Below are 20,884 nucleotides of genomic sequence, written 5' to 3'. Positions count from 1 at the left end.
ATCATGAGAAAACAAAAAGATAATTACTTGACACATAGGAGAGAATTAACAAAAAAAACCAGAGCAAACTAGAATGCTATTTGGCCCTAAACAGAGACCCAAAATTAAGGAAAGCTTTGACTGCCGTCAAAGACCTGGCTCTCAAGAGAAGACAGGTTATCTGCACACTGCCCACAAAATAAGGTGGAAACTGAGCTGTACTTCCTAACCTCCTGCCAAATGTATGACCATATTAGAGACACATATTTCCCTCACATTACACAGACCCACACAGAATTAGAAAAAAATCTCATTTTGATATACTCCCATACTCCCATGGTTGAAATACCACAATGTGCAATCCCAGCAGCAAGATGTGTGACCTGTTGCCACGAGAAAAGGGCAACCAGTGAAGAACAAACACCATTGTAAATACAACCCATATTTATGTTTATTTATTTTCCCTTTTGTACTTTAACTATTTGCACATCGTTACAACACTGTTTATATACATATGACAGTTCAAATGTCTTTATTCTTTTGGAGCTTTTGAGTTATATTTACTCTTCATTTTTATTGTTTATTTCACTTTTTTTCATGATCTATTTCACTTACATTGGCCATGTAAACATGCAGTTGAAGTCGGAGGTTTACATACACCTTAGCCAAATACATTTAAACAAAGGTTTTTCACAATTCCTGACATTTAATCCTAGTAAAAATTCACTGTCTTAGGTCAGTTAGGATCACCACTTTATTTTATGAATGTGAAATGTCAGAATAATAGTAGAGAGAATTATTTATTTTAGCTTTTATTTCTTTCATCACATTCCCAGTGGGTCAGAAGTTTACATACACTCCATTAGTATTTGGTAGCATTTCCTTTAAATTGTTTAACTTGGGCCAAACATTTTGGGTAGCCTTCCACAAGCTTCCCACAATAAGTTGGGTGAATTTTGGCCCATTCCTCCTGACAGAGCTGGAGTAACTGAGTCAGGTTTGTAGGCCTCCTTGTTCGCACACGCTTTTTCAGTTCTGCCCACACATTTTCTATAGGATTGAGGTCAGGGCTTTGTAATGGCCACTCCAATACCTTGACTTTGTTGTCCTTAAGCCATTTTGCCACAACTTTGGAAGTATATGGTTGGGATGGTGTTCTTCGGCTTGCAAGCCTCCCCCTTTTTCCTCCTAACATAACGATGGTCATTATGGCCAAACAGTTCTATTTTTGTTTCATCAGACCAGAGGACATTTCTCCAAAAAGTACGATCTTTGTCCCCATGTGCAGTTGCAAACCTTAGTCTGGCTTTTTTATGGCGGTTTTGGAGCGGTGGCTTCTTCTTGCTGAGCGGCCTTTCTGGTAGTGTCGATATATTACTTTTTTTTACTGTGGATATCAAATCAAATGTATTTATATAGCCCTTCTTACATCAGCTGATATCTCAAAATGCTGTACAGAAACCCAGCCTAAAACCCCAAACAGCAAGCAATACAGGTGTAGAAGCACGGTGGCTAGGAAAAACTCCCTAGAAAGGCCAGAACCTAGGAAGAAACCTAGAGAGGAACCAGGCTATGAGGGGTGGCCAGTCCTCTTCTGGCTGTGCCGGGTGGAGATTATAACAGAACATGGCCGAAATAGATACTTTTGTACCTGTTTCCTCCAGCATCTTCACAGGGTGCTTTGCTGTTATTCTGGGATTGATTTTCACTTTTCGCACCAAAGTACGTTCATCTATCTCTAGGAGACAGAATGCGTCTCCTTCCTGAGTGGTATGACGGCTGCGTGGTCCCATGGTGTTTATACTTGCGTACTATTGTTTGTACAGATGAACGTGGGACCTTCAGGCGTTTGGAAATTGCTCCCAAGGATGATCCAGACTTGTGGAGGTCTACCATTTTTCTTCTGAGGTCTTGGCTGATTTCTTTTGATTTTCCCATGATGTCAAACAAAGAGGCACTGAGTTTGAAGGTAGACCTTGAAATACATCCACAGTTACACCTCCAATTGACTCAAATTATGTCAATTAGCCTATCAGAAGCTTCTAAAGACATGACATCATTTTCTGGAATTTTCTAAGCTGTTTTTAGAGAGAGAGCAATAGAGGGGAGAGGGGGCATGGAGAGAGAGCAATAGAGGGGAGAGGGGGCAGGGAGAGAGGGAGAGAGGGCAATAGAGGGGAGGGGGACAGGGAGAGAGAGCAATAGAGGGGAGAGGGGGCAGGGAGAGAGAGCAATAGAGGGGAGAGGGGGCAGGGAGAGAGAGCAATAGAGGGGAGAGGGGGCAGGGAGAGAGAGCAATAGAGGGGAGAGGGGGAAAGGGAGAGAGCAATAGAGGGGAGAGGGCAGGGAGAGAGAGCAATAGAGGGGAGAGGGGGCAGGGAGAGAGAGCAATAGAGGGGAGAGGGGGCAGGGAGAGAGAGCAATAGAGGGGAGAGGGGGCAGGGAGAGAGAGCAATAGACGCAATAGAGGGAAGGGGGCAGGGAGAGAGATCAATAGAGGGAGGGGGCAGGGAGAGAGAGCAATAGAGGGAGAGGGGCAGGGAGAGAGAGCAATAGAGGGGAGAGGCGGCAGGGAGAGAGAGAGAGCAATAGAGGCAATAGAGGGAGGGGGGCAGGGAGAGAGAGCAATAGAGGGAAGGGGGCAGGGAGAGAGAGCAATAGAGGCAATAGAGGGAAGGGGGCAGGGAGAGAGAGCAATAGAGGGGAGGGGGCAGGGAGAGAGAGCAATAGAGGGGAGGGGGCAGGGAGAGAGAGCAATAGAGGGGAGGGGGCAGGGAGAGAGAGCAATAGAGGGTAGGGGGCAGGGAGAGAGAGCAATAGAGCGAGGAGGGGCAGGGAGAGAGAGCAATAGAGGGAAGAGGGGGCAGGGGGAGAGACCAATAGAGGGGAGGGGGGGCAGGGAGAGAGAGAGAGCAATTTAGGGAAGAGGGGGCAGGGAGAGCGAGCAATAGAGGGGAGGGGGCAGGGAGAGAGAGCAATAGAGGGGAGGGGGCAGTGAGAGAGAGCAATAGAGGGGAGAGGGGGCAGTGAGAGAGAGCAATAGAGGGGAGAGGGGGCAGAGAGAGAGCAACAGAGGGGAGGGGGCAGTGAGAGAGAGCAATAGAGGGGAGAGGGGGCAGGGAGAGAGAGCAATAGAGCGAGGAGGGGCAGGGAGAGAGAGCAATAGAGGGGAGAGAGTCTCCTTCATCAGCATGGAAGAGGCGAAAGAGTCAACTTTGTGAAAATGTCAAACTCTGCCAGAGTGATTCATGAGTCACACCATTCAGGAATCAATGTCCCTGGAACCAAGCTTCATAGACCTAACAGCCATCCAGTCGATGGCCAATTGCATTGCGCTCATCAAGCTAGCATAGATCCTATTTGGAGCTCGAGTCAGACAAAGCCTGAGCTAGACAGCTGAGTCAGATGGGGTGCTCATGGGTAGGATAAGCACTATTGGACTGGCCCTTGATTGATTGATAGGATCCTCTCCTGCCCTGACACTCCAATAAGATACAGTAGACTAAGGTCCAGCTGCTGACTATTAGCTTTTACAGTTGATTCTGGACCCTCACCAGGCTGTTACTCTACAGAATGCCAAAGACCAGAGGGGATGAGAGAGATACTGGTCCCACAGGTACAGTATTGTTGTAGGGTGGGAAGATATTGGAGCCAGCAGAAATTGAAACAGAGTCTGTTAAGAGGATTGCTTCTGCTCCTGTTCGCATTGAGTCAGGTGTTCTTCCGATTATACTTTTCCCTTCTTTATTTAGTGAAATCGTACCCCACTTTCCTCCATTATTATCTTTATGGAGCTGGCATTCGATGTAGGTGGACTTTTAATTTGATTTAAACCCTTTTATCCAGATATTGGTCTGAGAGATTTCCTGTGGATTTTATACATTGAAACGACCAGCTTTTGTGTTACACACCTACAGTGTCCTACTGATGAAGAAAATGATAGTTTTATAATTGCGTTCTAAGACAATATGTTGACAGTATGAAAGCTCTTCAGCAAACCAACATTTACATAAATGTGTTTTGTGTCTTTTTACGATGGTGGTTATTGCATTATGTGACTGTTTATATGTTCATATTTGTGCACATTAAATTAATGTACAGTATCGGATATTTTTCCCTTTTTCTTTCAGGTCTCTCCTTCACTCATCCACTTTGTTCCGTCCCTGATTTCTCCCCCACTGTAGATGAATGTCATTTCAGTGTTTAATTCAGAAGAAAGCTGGAAGAGGCAGTTCTATACTCTCCTTCCCTCTTCCTCCCAGCTCTCTACATTATTCAGAGACAGTGCTTTTAAGAGTGAGGGCCCCAAAATGCCTTTCCTTTCCTCATGCTCCACAGAGCTGCTCAAGGAGCTCCCCCCTCCCGGAACCCCTCCCGTCACCCTCCCCCATCCCCACAGACTCTCCCCAAATACGGGAGGCTGGAAACACAGCATGGTGTCCTCCGAGATCACTTAAGAAGCAGAAGCACAGACTACAACAGAGAACCTCTCTTTTATTTATAGCTGGGAGCTGCAGAGGGTGCAGAACAAGAGATGCTGGACACAATACGACACAAGACACATTGTGGTCTAAATTGAAAGTCATTTCTAGTAAATATCCAACATTTTGATAGCAACAGGGTTGCTGGTCCTTCCAATTACATCGTGTCACTAAAACTATTTATAAAGGTACAATGGCAATGCAGGGAAACATTGTTATGTTGGGCTTTCACAGTACCTTCATATGTAATTACCATGTCAACTCATAGTGATGCATGATATATTGTTAAAGTATCTTTTAAACGTTTATATTCTGTTAACTCATACCTAAATAATGTTTTTTCATCTCATCCTATACTCATATTTGTGGCTAAAGCAACATTGGAGAAAAAACACTTCAGGCAGACCGTTAAAAAATGCTTGCTATTTCCTCATAGAGGATCATGTCGTCCTCCTGAGGAGGATAAACTGGTCAATCAGTGGTCAACCCTCATTAATAGTTTTTTACTCTCAACAATTCGGTTGTTTGTGTACGCTCACACCATTCCAACATAGAAAATATGCTTTTCAACATACTTAATTACCTTTTTTTTTAAGGAAAACTATTTCACTCATGTTGTAATTAATTATAGATCATTATTCATAGAAATATGGAACCACTGGACAGTTACTTTAATTGGGACCAGATTTTGTATTTATGATGGATCCCCATTAGCTGCTGCCAAGACAACAGCTACTCTTCCTGGGGTTTATTATGGATCCCCATTAGCTGCTGCCAAGGCAACAGCTACTCTTCCTGGGGTTTATGATGGATCCCCATTAGCTGCTGCCAAGACAACAGCTACTCTTCCTGGGGTTTATTATGGATCCCCATTAGCTGCTGCCAAGACAACAGCTACTCTTCCTGGGGTTTATTATGGATCCCCATTAGCTGCTGCCAAGACAACAGCTACTCTTCCTGGGGTTTATTATGGATCCCCATTAGCTGCTGCCAAGACAACAGCTACTCTTCCTGGGGTTTATTATGGATCCCCATTAGCTGCTGCCAAGACAACAGCTACTCTTCCTGGGGTTTATTATGGATCCCCATTAGCTGCTGCCAAGACAACAGCTACTCTTCCTGGGGTTTATTATGGATCCCCATTAGCTGCTGCCAAGGCAACAGCTACTCTTCCTGGGGTTTATTATGGATCCCCATTAGCTGCTGCCAAGACAACAGCTACTCTTCCTGGGGTTTATTATGGATCCCCATTAGCTGCTGCCAAGGCAACAGCTACTCTTCCTGGGGTTTATTATGGATCCCCATTAGCTGCTGCCAAGGCAACAGCTACTCTTCCTGGGGTTTATTAAGGATCCCCATTAGCTGCTGCCAAGGCAACAGCTACTCTTCCTGGGGTTTATTATGGATCCCCATTAGCTGCTGCCAAGGCAACAGCTACTCTTCCTGGGGTTTATTATGGATCCCCATTAGCTGCTGCCAAGGCAACAGCTACTCTTCCTGGGGTTTATTATGGATCCCCATTAGCTGCTGCCAAGGCAACAGCTACTCTTCCTGGGGTTTATGATGGATCCCCATTAGCTGCTGCCAAGACAACAGCTACTCTTCCTGGGGTTTATTATGGATCCCCATTAGCTGCTGCCAAGGCAACAGCTACTCTTCCTGGGGTTTATGATGGATCCCCATTAGCTGCTGCCAAGGCAACAGCTACTCTTCCTGGGGTTTATGATGGATCCCCATTAGCTGCTGCCAAGACAACAGCTACTCTTCCTGGGGTTTATTATGGATCCCCATTAGCTGCTGCCAAGACAACAGCTACTCTTCCTGGGGTTTATTATGGATCCCCATTAGCTGCTGCCAAGACAACAGCTACTCTTCCTGGGGTTTATTATGGATCCCCATTAGCTGCTGCCAAGACAACAGCTACTCTTCCTGGGGTTTATTATGGATCCCCATTAGCTGCTGCCAAGACAACAGCTACTCTTCCTGGGGTTTATTATGGATCCCCATTAGCTGCTGCCAAGACAACAGCTACTCTTCCTGGGGTTTATTATGGATCCCCATTAGCTGCTGCCAAGACAACAGCTACTCTTCCTGGGGTTTATTATGGATCCCCATTAGCTGCTGCCAAGGCAACAGCTACTCTTCCTGGGGTTTATGATGGATCCCCATTAGCTGCTGCCAAGGCAACAGCTACTCTTCCTGGGGTTTATGATGGATCCCCATTAGCTGCTGCCAAGACAACAGCTACTCTTCCTGGGGTTTATTATGGATCCCCATTAGCTGCTGCCAAGGCAACAGCTACGCTTCCTGGGGTCCAGACAAATTAAGACACATCACAAAATAAACAAATACAAATGTTTAATAAAACAGTACATCATAAAACATCATTCCAGACTAGAGTAAAAACACAACCATACCCTCACTACATTTTCCTGGAAAGGAAGCATGACTGGTACTGTGACTTATAAAGTTGCATTTTTTGTGAAGTTGCTTTTTATAGACAAGATAGGATTCTGATTGTATCTTTTCTGGGTTACAACCGGCACTAAGGGTGTCAGGGAAAGGCCAAGCATGAGTTGTTCCTGGAACATCTGGAGCAAGCTAAGCTTGGTGTGTGGTTAAACATGCCATGAAAGCCATGAAAACAAAGAAAGGAGAAACAACAACAGACATCCTTCATAAACATCTGATCTGAAGGTGCTTAGGTCCAGTCCAGTCAATGGTGTCCATTCAAAGGTCAACATTTTCATTGTAGTTGTTATGAAACCTTCTCAAACATCATGAGTCTCCATTTCCAGGGGCTGCATGTGCCATTAAAAAGCACTCTGCAGCCTGAGATACTGTACATATATGGTGCTTGGTCCTATATCTACTTGACCAATAATAGGCCCCTGAAACTTTGAAATCTCTGCTGGTGAGCAGTATTTGTCTGGGTGTTTGTAGTTTAATAATAGTTAACAATGCTATTAGCTAAAGGTTGGCGATTTAGAATAATAAAGGATTAGCCCATGAGAGACAAATGTTTATGGTTCAATGAGATTAAGTTGAATGTAAGGGAAAGGGTGTGAGTTGTGTAACTGAATGCATTCAAATGAAATGTGTCTTCCGCATTTAACACAACCCCTCTGAATCAGAGAGGTGCGGGGGGCTGCCTTAATCGACATCCAAGTCTTTGGCGTCCGGAGAACAGTGGGTTAACTACCTCCCTCAGGGGCAGAACGGCAGATTTTTACCTCGTCAGCTCGGGGATTTGATCGAGCAACCTTTCGGTTACTGGCCCAATGTAGTAATGACCTCATTGACCGATTTGTGTATGCTGTTAGTTATGAGGTGTATGTACAATAGAGGTGACTCCGGGATGCTGGCCTTCTAGTCAGAGTTCCTCTGTCCAGTGTCTGTGTTCTTTTGCCCATCTTAATCTTTCTTTTTATTGGCCAGTCTGAGATAAGGCTTTTTCTTTGCAACCTTGCCTAGAAGGCCAGCATCCTGGAGTCGCCTCTTCACTGTTGACGTAGAGACTGGTGTTTTATTAATTCATTAATTTAATGAAGCTGCCCGTTGAGGACTTGTGAGGAGTCTGTTTCTCCAACTACACACTAATGTACTTGTCCTCTTGCTCAGTTGTGCACCAGGGCCTCCCACTCCTCTTTCTATTCTGGTTAGGGCCAGTTTGCGCTGTTCTGTGAAGGGAGTAGTATACAGCGTTGTACGAGATCTTAATTTTCTTGGCAATTTGTTGCATGAAATAGTCTATTCTTGGTCTGAGAAATGAAGGCTAACAAGTTTAAGAAGAAAGTCCTTTGTTTCTGGCCATTTTGAGCCTGTAATCGAACCCACAAATGCTGATTCTCCAGATACTCAACTAGTCTAAAGAAGGCCAGTTTTTTTTCTTCTTTAATCAGAACAGTTTTCATCTGTGCTAACATGATTGCAAAAGGGGTTTCTAATTATCAATTAGCCTTTTAAAATTATAAACTTGGATTAGCTAACACAACGTGCCATTGGAACACAGGAGTGATGGTTGCTGATAATGGGCCTCTGTACGCCTATATAGATATTCCATAAAATATCTGCCTTTTCCAGCTACAACAGTAATTTACAACATTAACAATGTCTACACTGTATTTTTGATAAATGTTATTTTAATGGACAAAACATTTGTGTTTCTTTCAAAAACAAGGACATCTCGAAGTGACCCCAAATTTTTGAACGGTAGTGTATGTTCTCATTGAGACATGCAGATTACCCAACACACAGCCACCCCTCCCTCCTCACTTTCCCTTAACTCTTTCATACAGCATGGTCTGTTTCAATGGACAATGAGGGATTTGATGGCCGTGTTTTTACAGTGTTTGGTGGATTACACAGTGTGTTCTGGTGACTGTTGAGAATGTTATCATCCTCTATTAGAATAAGTATTTTTCCTATAATGTCAGGGAGAGAAATGTACAACTTGTAAATGGAAGATGACTTAGTCACATTGTAGTTCTGTGAGGGTTCTGGGTTCTGTGAGGGTTCTGGGTTCTGTGAGGGTTCTGGGTTCTGCGAGGGTTCAATTACCTGTGGATGATTGAGTCCTCTGATGCTGTAATAAATGTAAACAGGTCTATTATAACAAAATATTAATTTAGTGTACATCTATGTATTATAACCACTTTTCAGTAGTAAAATAGAAAAACATAGCTAACTACATCTTCACATTAGTAGCATAGGATATGTGATCTGATAATATTTTCATCATGCAAACTGGCATAGGATTATGTAACATGTTACGTACGCCTCTAGGAAGAGGGAACACAACACCCTGCTACAACTCAACTCCCCGTGGAGTGAAAGAGGTATTGGAATGTAGGTGCGAGTGAGGATGACAAAAGGCAGAGAATTTACCTTTTACCAGGAATTTATTCCATCACGCGGTAATGTTGGGGAAAAGTGGCTGAATGGAACCAAAGCTAAGAAAGTAAATGTCAAAGCCCCCTCACCTGCCTAACCACTACTTACCTAACTAGCACCACCTGGTGCACTAACCAAAATATAGGGGATGGTCAGCCCAGGTCTTACCTAGTGTGCATAGACAGAGTATATACTACGGGTATATGTATGCCCGCAGGCCTCTTGCCTAAGCACTCACAAGGTGCCTTCCCCTTTCCCCCTGGGAACAGAATAACAAAAACCATTTCAGTAATCAAACAACTGCATCCTATTGACACGCAACATACACAACCAATCAGCTTTCTCACTCAACCAACACAGGACACACTAATATCTCTCCTAACAACCAACACAGGATATCACCCTCATCTCTCAGCAATCTGTCTTCTGAGCAACAGAGCACTGGCTTATATAGCTGGAGAAGGAGTTGGTAATTGAAGACAGCTGCGTCCTCTGACGAGAGGGCAGGGTCAGATCCAATTTGCCATGGAGTCGACCAATCAGCTGCTTGGGGGATTCCAGGAAGCCATTTTCCGGAAACGCATACATGCAAACCACAATAGAAACTGGGGAACGTAACACACCCACCACAAAACATGCAAACATATAGTTTGCAATAACACCAAACGTATCCCCAGTTATTAAACCTGTGATAGCGTGTCGGCAACCACATGCGCAGACCCTGTCACAGGCTATTTGTACATTGTATCCTTGTACAATCAGAGCCCACCACATAAGGCGGCGGGCTCTGATTGTACATTTGCTTCAAAAACAAAGGATTATGGTCCGAGAAGACCAGTATAGGCAAGGCACTGGAGCCCACATACTGTACTTCAAAGAACTTTAAGGCCAACAATAAAGCCGGCGTCTCTTGTTCAATAGTGGAGCATCTTGACTGACACGAGTTGAACTTACGGGAGAAGAAACTGACAGACCGATCCACTCCATCTTCATCTTCCTGTAAGAGAACCGCACCCACGCCCACTATACTAGCATCTACCTCCAACTTAAAAGGTTTGTCAAAGTTGGGGGAGGCAAGCACTGGGGCACTACAAAGTAGGCTTTAGCAGACTCAAAAGCATAGTTACAGTCCTGGGACCACTTAATTAAATGGTACCTTGGGACTAAGCAGAGATGTAAGGGGAGCTATTACCGTTGAAAAATTCTTACAGAGCGTACTATAGTACCCTACCATCCCCAGGAATCGGCGCAACTGGTGGCGCGTCGTGGGAGCAGGAAAAGCAGCAATTGCTTCCACTTTGCCAGTTACTGGGCGCACTTGACCTTGTCCCACTTGTTTCCCTAAGTCAGTCACAGTAGCCTTCCCAAACTCACACTTGGCCAAATTGAGGGATAAAGAAGCATTCTCCAACCGCTGAAACACTAAGGTGGCGAGATGATCAGACCAAGTAGATGAATGTATCACCACATTGTCAAGATAAGCAGTACAATTTGGCACATCCGCGAACACAATGTTCACTAGGCGCTGAAAAGTAGCAGGTGCATTACACATGCCAAAGGGCATCACAGTGTATTGTACGAAGTTATCAGGCGTAACAAAAGCCGAGATGTCCGAAGTGCGAGAGGTCAGAGGCACCTGCCAATAACCTTTTAGCAAATCTAACTTACGTAAGCAGCAGAGCCAATTCTATCAATGCAGTCATCTAAACGAGGTAGAGGAAAGAATCAGACTTTGTAACTGCATTTATGTGACGATAGTCCATACATAAGCGGGAAGTACCGTCAGGCTTAGGAACAAGAATACACGGGCAACTCCAGGAGCTGTTACTGGGTTTTGCCATGACATTATGTAATAAACAAGGTCCCTCACTTTTCATTACCTCCCTTTTCTTTGCATTAACCTGGTACAGATGCTGACGTTAAGGAGCAGCGTTGCCCACATCCACATCATGTTCCAAGATGGACGTGCGACTTGGAACACATTGAGAAAACTATTTATCAATAGGATAAGATCATTAGTTTGATCGTTATCCAAATGTTCCATTTGAGTGGGCAACTTTTTCAGCATCTCCGAATTACATAAGCGTTCACACTGCTGTAACGTATGGCGTAACTCCAACCCGTCCTCCTTATCCTCCTCTAGGTCCCAGCCAGGCTTCAGCACCACCGCAGCCACACTGGAGACAGCAGGCTGGACCGGCTTACCTGAGGAACTGTTGGGAGAATCACGCTCATAATATGCTTTCAGCATGTTAACATGAAGAACGCCTTCGATCTGGGGTCTTTATCACATAATTGGTGTCACCGTTTCTTTTCCACAAGATATGGCCCAGAAAAATGTGCCGACAGGGATGAGCCAGGGATTGGCAACAAAACTAAAACTTGATCTCCTGGTGCAAAAGAACGGCCAACAGCCTTTTTTGTCATAATGCATGCGTTTGAGACAAGGAGAGAGACTTTTGGGCTAACGCACATGCAGCGTGCAGTCTCTCCCGGTATCTTACTGACATAATCCAACACATTTTTAGGGGCGCTTCTGGGTGTAGGAGTTAAGATATGCTCCTTCAAAACTTTTAGCGTACCCCTTGGGGTGTGTCCAAACACAAGGTCAGCAGGGCTGAACCCTAAGGACTCTTGTATTGTTTCCCTTATGGCAAATAGGACAAAGGGCAACCCCTCATCCCAAGCGGTACTGGTATCCATGCAATAGTTGCGTAGCATTGCCTTCAGCGTCTTTAACACATTTGAGAACAGTTTTGACTTAAAGTTGGTTACCTGATCAGTTTGGATAACTTTAGGGAGTCCAAACGTAGAGAAGAACTTCACTAGTGCCTTCACCACAGTCTTAGTCATTATAGTACGGAGAGGAATAGCCTCTGGGTATCGAGTAGCACTGCACATTGTTAGTAGGAACTGGTTACCTGACCTGGTTTTCGGCAACGGACCTACACAATCGATTATCACTCTTTCAAACGGTTCCCCCATCACAGGAATCGGACAGCGCGACACTCAAGGAACTGTTTGATTCACTTTCCCAGTGAGTTGACATACATGACATGTTTTACAAAATTTAAAAACATCAGACTTTAAACCTGGCCAGAAAAAAATGTTGAAGGACTCGGTTATATGTCTTCGTGATCCCCAAATGTCCGGACCACGCCTGGTCATGGGCGAGTGACAGCACCTGAACGGTGAAGGATCAACCACTTGACACACTTCACTCCAGTCACTAACGGTGTCATGAGCTGCCCATTTACGTATCAAAACTCCTGCTTCCATAAAGTACGCGGTCTCTCTGGTTTTAGCTTCCTCAATGGAAATTACAGAAGCAAAACACTTAAGACTGGTGTCTCCTTTTTGACATTCAATCACCTTTTCGGGGGTGACAGACAAAAGAATGTAATGGGGGGCGCGATTTCGCTTTCCCCTGCCTTAGTTTTTACGGGGGTAAAAACTGTCAGCATTGCAGAAGGAATACTCGGGGCATTGTCTTCTACCTCAACATTCTCAAAAATGGGACTAGACAAATCCACCACATCTCCTAGCTTCCGAGATTGTGCCCTCGTTAACACACAAGCAGGAAAAACATGTGGAAATGCTTGAACCAATTTCTCATCTGTAGTTCTGATTTCTGGGTTGTCTATTACCGCTAACACAGGAGTGATGTTACCGCCGGTGATATCATTCCCTAGTAGCAATGTGACTCCTGATACTGGCAGTGTAGACACTACACCAACACGGAAACGTCCTGATACCAAGTCTGACACTAAGTGGACCCAGTGTAATGGTACAGGTACATTTCTTGTCTCTATACCCTGTAACATGACATGCGAGCCACAATACGTTTCAGGAGACCAGGGTAAAGCATCAGTAACGATAACTGACTGCGCCTTCCTGGTGTCTCGAAAGATTTGAATGAGCTTTTGATCCGCTTGTTCTCCAGTTAAGGAAACACAACCAGCAGAGATAAATGGAGCATAGATAGGATCCGGTTTCCCAACTGCTGAATCAATAACTCGGTCCAACGGATGAGCCAAAGACGTGACTAAACCCACACTTTTCATTTTTGGAGACGTGACAGGGACAGTTTCAGTTTATTTTTCACAACTGGGCAGTCCGCAATCACGTGATGACAGTAAAAACATTCACGGATTTCATGAAAACGCTTAGGGTTGTCAGAGGAAAAGCGACCTGAACAAGGCACTGAAGACAATCTTACGTCCTTCAAAACAAGGTGCACCAAAGACAGTCTTGTGTGTCAATGCGTACTCATCTGCCAACACTGCTGCCTGGGCCAATGTCGCCACTTTCGGTTCATTTAAAATTAACTACAATTCTATCAGGGAGGTTGCTTTTAAAATCCCCCAACAGCATCAACTCCCAAATATCAGCAAAGGTGTTAGCTTTGCTGGCTGAACACCTAAAACAGAGACTCTTTGTCCCTTGCAAACTCAACAAAAGCACAGTGAGAGAGTTTGAGGTTCCTGAAGCGCTGCCTATAAGCGTCAGGCACCAACTCATAAGCCCGCAACACGGTAGTTTTAACTGTATCATAGTGTAAACTGTCTTCCAGGGAGAGAGCAGCTACTACTTCCTGGGCTTTCCAAGACAATTTACATTGCAACAGGAGTTGCCAATCCTCGAGTGGCCAATGCAGCGCAGCGGCCACACACTCAAATGCAGAGAAATAGGAATCAACTTCCGACTCTCGGAATGAAGGTACTAAAGCTATATTTCTACTCACATCTAAGTGGGCTTGATAATGAGCAGGTTGTGGAGTCGCACTGGAGCTAGCATCTAACTCCAGTTGTCGGATCCTCACCTCCTTGTTGATTTCCATTCTCCTCATTTCTAAAACCAAATTCATCTGTCTATCTTTTTGCTGCATTTCTAAACGGGCCAGCCTCACCTTCAGCCTAGCGGTCCCGTCTGAACGACCCAAAGCAGAAGATAAAGGGTCAAATCGGGTTAATGTAAAGGGGGTACGAGCAACCCCTTCCTCTGCCCTGTCCTCCGACTTCGCATCAGAAGGTCTACCCGTCTCCTCTCCTGAAGCCTCCCTCTCATCTTTCAACTAACTAAACCCTCTCATCCTTCAACTAACTCTCACTAAACCCTCCCTGATTAGCACCAAAAACTGAGCCTTCAGGGCTTTCTCGGGGATGGAGAGTCCATAATGGTCAGCTATAGCGAAAAGGTCTACTTTCCGCAACCCCACCAACTGATCAACAGAGGGCGCTTCAAAACTTGGAGATGGCTGAGGCAGACATCTTGTACACTGCAGTCTACTGAACACACAAACTAAACAAGTCATCCAAACTCACAACCTACCATCACACCTCAATCACTAACAACAGAGAGGTCACTAACCATAAAGGTCAAAGAGCTCAGAGCAGCAGGGTCCGGTGGGTTTAATGGAATCCTGGGTGAGCCCCCATTATGTTACGTACACCTCTAGGAAGAGGGAACACGACACCCTCCTACAACTCAACTCCCCGTGGAGTGAAAGAGGTATGGGACTGTAGGTGCGAGTAAGGATGACAAAAGGCAGAGAATTTACCGTTTACTAGGAATTTATTCCATCACACGGTAATGTTGGGGAAAGCCCAAACAATTTCAATAATCAAACCATTGACACACAACAGACACAACCAATCAGCTCTCTCACTCAACCAACACAGGACACACTAATCATCTCTCTCCTAACAACAACCAACACAGAATATCACCCTCAACTCTCTTCTCTCAGCAATCATCTGTCTCTTGAGCAACAGAGCACTGGCTTATATAGCTGGAGAAGGAGTTGGTAATTGAAAACAGCCGCGTCCTCTGTCGATAGGGCGGGGTCAGATCCAATTTGACCAATCAGCTGCTTGGGGGATTCCAGGAAGCCATCTTCCTGAAACACATACATGCAAACCACAACACAGAAACTGGGGAACGTAACACATGAAGATGGACCTTTTCTTGTTTTGCTTTTGTATTTATATGTAACAGGATAGGCTTAGTGGCCAGTCTTCAAAAAGTGCTTTAGTTTTAGAGATGCTCCTACCGGAGGTAGAACAATACACAACCATGTTTTTTTCACATCTCTAATGTCTCCCATTTATGAAATGGATGGTTGTGATTTTTTTCCTTTTTCTGCATGGTGAGTCAATTTATAGACATTGAGACACAGTCCCTAAACGCAGAACAATGCCTGGCTGGAGGGGGAGTGGGCCACATAAGCTCATGGAGCCCAATATCGTACGCTCTGATATGGCTAAAATGTGGAATACAAGTAGTCAGTTATCTGCCCTTGTAATGCATCTTGGAAATATATAATTGTATACACATAGATACAATAGGCAGAAATATCATCCAGGAATATTTATAATGAATGTAAGCTATACTTTTTGATAGCTGATTAATAGACAACATTCCAAGTCCAATTTAATGTCATTCGGTGCTGTATAGTAATGTCTGACAAAAATACGTAAAGTTACAATTTTTTTTGAGGAGAACAATTGGGCTGAGTCAGTGAAAACTGTCATTGCTTTTCAGTCAAAGGTTCCTCCGTAGATTGTATACTGTATGTTCAGCCTCTTGCAATTATGTTAGGGGGTGCTCCTAAGATTTGACTCCAAACCAGAGGAGGCTGGTGGGAAGAGCTATATGAGGATGGGCTTGTTGTAATGGCTGGAATGGAATTAATGGAATGGTGTCACACACATCAAACGTATGGTTCCGTTCCAAATATTCCATTCCAGCCATTTACAATGAGCCCATCCTCTTATATCTCCTTCCACTAGCCCCCTCTGCTCCAAATCCATTATGGTGTCCAAAATCCAATATTGTTGCCACAATACCATTAAATGGAAGTGTGATCACCTGTATATACATCTTTTAAATGAGAGACATCTTTCAGATTTGTGTACTGTACTCAATACTATTTCTGTGTAATCAATTATGTTGCAACCTGGCCAGGCCCCAGAACTGTACTGAACAAAAAATATAAATGCAACATGTAAATTTTTGGTCCCATGTTTCATGACCTAAAATACAAAATCCCCTACATTTTCAATACGCACAAAAATATTATTTCTCTCAAATGTTGTGCACAAATTTGCTTACATTCCTGTTAGCGAGCCTTTCTCCTTTGCCAATATAATCCATCCACATGCCAGGTGTGGCATATCAAGAAGCTGATTAATCAGCATGATCATTACACAGGTGCAGTTTTGACACACAACACAATGCCACAGATGTCGCAAGTTATGAGGGAGCATGCACTTGGCATGCTGACTGCAGGAATGTCCACCACAGCTGTTTCCGGAGAATTGAATGTTCATTTCTCTGTCATAAACTGCCTCCAACTTTGTTTTACAGAATTTGTCAGTACATCCAACTGGCCTCACAACCGCAGACCACATGTAACCACACCAGCCCAGGACCTCCACATCCAGCTTCTTCACCTGCGGGATCATTCTGATTGGCTGTGCCTGGCTCCCCAGTGGGTGGAACTGGCTGCCAAGTGGGTGGGGCCTCTGCCCAGCAATGTGAAATCCATAGATTAGGGCTTAATTAATGAATCAGTCATACCAGTGATTGTCCGGGAGGTGAGTTTATCCTCTCTACCTCGTGTTAAGATTCAGAGTTCAAACCACTTTAAACGTAAAACTGCAGCGTTACGTCTCTCTGGTCTGATATTTGTATTTATTATGTATCCCCATTAGTTGCTGCCAATTCACCCTTCCTGGGGTCTGGCAAAAATTATATCATTTTTAAAATATTACAATACATTCATTACAGAATTCACAACACACTAGGTCTGTGCACAAGACCCATACTCCACTACCACATATCTACAATGCAAAATCCATGTGTTGTGTATAGTGCATAGTGTATAGTATGTTATCATGTGTCTGTATACATGTGTATGTGCCTATGTTTGTCTTACTTCACAGTCCCCACTGTTCCATAAGTTTGACTTTTACCTGCTTTTTATATCTGATTCTACGGCTTGCATCAGTTGCTGACATAGAATAGAGTTCCATGTAGTCATGACTGTGTGTAGTACTGTGCGCCTCCCATAGTCTGTTCTGGACTTGGGGACTGTGAAGAGACCTCTGGTGGCATGTCAATATGCTAATTCTTGACCCATCATTTTATACAGTTTGTTCAAAAGGGCGGTTCCGTAAGGCTGTCACGCTCTCTGACCTCACTAACGGGCGTGACTTGTCACTGTGCAAAGTTCATGTAAAACAATTGTCTCTTATGGCTCCTAAAATTATGCCCATCTCTTAACAAAAACACATAATTTTTCCTATTTTATGCACAATGCATCGGATGGAAACGTTGTACATGCAGTGGGTATACTTTCCAAATTACAGTGTTTCCTGTCTAACATTTTTAATGACATCACAAAAGAACTAATGAAATGATATTAGGGTTCTATAGATCACTGCTAACCATTCCCCACTTCCTACGTTAGAAATATTGTTCCAGTAGTTGCTTTTGAATGTGCTAGAGTTTCGGCAGGGAAAGGTCTCTTGAAACAAAGATACATTCCTTTGGTGAATTTGGAGAGGGAGACCTAAATCTTCTCCGTTTTATTTACAACAGGGTGTGAATTGTTAACCCCCACCCGTTCTCTCAACCCCCCCCCCCCCCTATGTGGGTGAGAGGGGGTCTGGTTGAAGTCATTCATTGCAAACCTGATCTGACCTATTTGGATCCTCACAGGACAGTCATGACACTGCCCTATCTAGAACCTGTCTTGTTACATCAACAGAACCCAATATGATTTCCACAACATCACTGTATTTAATTTAGCAAATATTGAAAGTGACATTGAATTATCCCATGGTTATAATTTATGTAGAAAATATCTGTAACACATTAACATAAAAGTAAAGTCACTTTTTCTGTCCCTCCCCCCTCTTCCCCGTCTCCCCCTTTTCACATTCAACCATCCACTCATAAGCAGCATGCCCATGTAAAGCTGTGGTGGATGGATTAGTTTGCTATTTAAAATTGTGCTGTCAAATCAGTTCAGTGCTTTGCATTCCTTTGAGACATTTTATTAAATTATTTTTGATATTTGGCGAAATACAGGGCTTAGTTATTAATACTCTTTGAAAATGTAAGCATATTTTTAGGAAGCTAAGTTAAATGAGTTTGGTCGTGCAGAGATGCCCTGTACAGTTTTGGCCTTAGAACGGACCTTGGTCTTTAGGTTACAGTTCCATTATGTGGTGTGATGCTTTGGCTGAGTTGTAAGGAGGGCTAATACATTTGACATTTGATAACTTAATGAATTAACTCGGGGCTCCCGAGTGGCGCAGTGGTCTAAGGCACTGCATCTCAGTGCATGACTGTCACTACAGTCCCTGGTTCAATTCCAGGCTGTATCACATCCAGCTGTGATTGGGAGTCCCATTGGGCAGTGTACATTTGGTCTAGTGTCGTCCAGGTTTGGCTGGGGTAAGCCGTCATTGCAAATAAGAATTTACAATTAAAAAAAATAAAAAAAATATGAATTTCATCAGATGTTCTGAAAAGTAACTCAATGACTGCTGCTAACTGTAATTCTATGTTTGTCTCTTAATTTCTTACACCTCTCTTTCTGTCTGTCTAGATATGCTAATGAAGTTACTCTTCTGTACAGCTTGATTCTCTCTGTAGCTGCTCAGAGCTCCTTTTCTCTCTCCACCTTCCTCACCACAGCTGTGACTTGTGAAGGTAAGAAAAGCTGTTAATATTGCTTTGCCCTCTTGAGAATGCAGCAGACGAGTGTGAATTAAATCCTTTCACATCAGCCAGTGTTACAATATCTATGCCTCACTTCCTGTCCTCTACTCTCATTCTCTTTTCTCCGTTATCTTAATTATTTCTTGTCATTCCTCCCACTGTATGTAAGGGACCTGAACTGCTTGTGTACTCTAAGTATTACCTCAATTACCTCGACTAACCGGTGCCCCCGCACATTGACTCTGTCCCTGTACCCCCTGTATATAGTCTCGCTATTGTTATTTTACTGCTGCTCTTGTTACTTTTTATTCCTTATTCTTATTCATATTTTTAAAACTGTATTGTTGGTTAGGGGCTTGTAAGTAAGGATTTCACTGTAAAGTCTACACTTGTTGTATTAGGCGCATGTGACTAATACAATTTGATTATACCACTAACTTACTTCAGGCAATCAGCATCCAGGACCCAAACTGCCAAGTTTATAATAAGTATTATACCACTAACTCACTTCAGGCAATCAGCATCCAGGCCCAAACTGCCAAGTTTATAATAAGTATTATACCACTAACTCACTTCAGGCAATCAGCATCCAGGACCCAAACTGCCAAGTTTATAATAAGTATTATACCACTAACTCACTTCAGGCAATCAGCATCCAGGCCCAAACTGCCAAGTTTATAATAAGTATTATACCACTAACTCACTTCAGGCAATCAGCATCCAGGCCCAAACTGCCAAGTTTATAATAAGTATTATACCACTAACTCACTTCAGGCAATCAGCATCCAGGCCCAAACTGCCAAGTTTATAATAAGTATTATACCACTAACTCACTTCAACCAGATCAGTTGCACAGCTTAAATGTTATATCACTGCACTAGTTGACAATGATTTATCATGTTCATTCTGAAGGGGGCCAGCCCAGCCGTATATTCAGGCTGCTTTTAATTGTCCATTAGGCTACAGAATGAGGTTCGAGGAGAGAGGTTTACAGAGGAGGTTGGAGAATTTAAAAAAGGACTAGAATTATGAATGTTCATACTGGAGCTTTCTGACAATTCATTAAAAAGCTGCGCTGGGAGAAGCCTCAGTGGTCTGGAGAGAATTATACTGCCTCTTACGGCAGGGACTCCATGGCCACGGCACTCCATGGCCACCCCACTCTCAGGGACACTGCTCATCTGGCAAGGGCTGAATGTTGCTCATCATGTCCCAGAGATCTGTCACAGAGCACCTTCAGACACTGCTGCTGAAGTTACAATCCTCTGTCTGTCACGACTTCCGCTGAAGTTGGCTCCCCTGCCTGTTCAGGCGGTGCTCGGCGGTCGTCGTCACCGTCCTACTAGCCGCCACCGATCCCTTTTTTGTTTGTCTTATTTGTTTTGTGTTATTAGTTTCACCTGTGTCCTGTTGTATGTGCTTAATGAGCTTCCTTATTTAAAGTATGTGTACCCGCAATGTTTTGTGCGGGATTGTCTTTGTGTTACGTGTGTGTGTTTAGGTAGAGGTGTATAATTTTCTGGACTTGGCACCCTGTGTTTTGGGTAGTCACGTTTACTGTCCGCGCCCTGTGTTGTTGTGCTTGTCTATTTTTGTGCCATATTAAAGAGCACTTTTTCCCAGTGGAACTCTCTGCTCCTGATTCCTTCCTCATCCACCTAGTCCCGCGTGACACTGTCCTTATTTAATTTCCAGACATTGAACAAGTAGGTCAAGACTGGATATTGAAAAAGTCAACTGTCGTGAGTCAGCATTTCCATCAAGTTTGAAAATAGAGATGGAGATATCTGTGATAAAAT

At 43.9% G+C, this 20,884-nt stretch overlaps 1 pseudogene; it reads right to left on the bottom strand.

Moving 5' to 3' along the window:
• Positions 1–9,764: 9,764 nt before the first annotated feature.
• Positions 9,765–14,193, bottom strand: LOC149985462 (uncharacterized; annotated as a pseudogene).
• Positions 14,194–20,884: the final 6,691 nt, after the last annotated feature.

This window comes from Oncorhynchus mykiss, chromosome 1 (assembly GCF_057628025.1).
Source record: "Oncorhynchus mykiss isolate SJ-2025 chromosome 1, ASM5762802v1, whole genome shotgun sequence".
Classification (NCBI taxonomy): domain Eukaryota; kingdom Metazoa; phylum Chordata; class Actinopteri; order Salmoniformes; family Salmonidae; genus Oncorhynchus; species Oncorhynchus mykiss.
The sequence above is the reverse complement of the archived record's forward strand: the minus strand, read 5'-3'. Positions and strand labels throughout refer to the sequence as shown.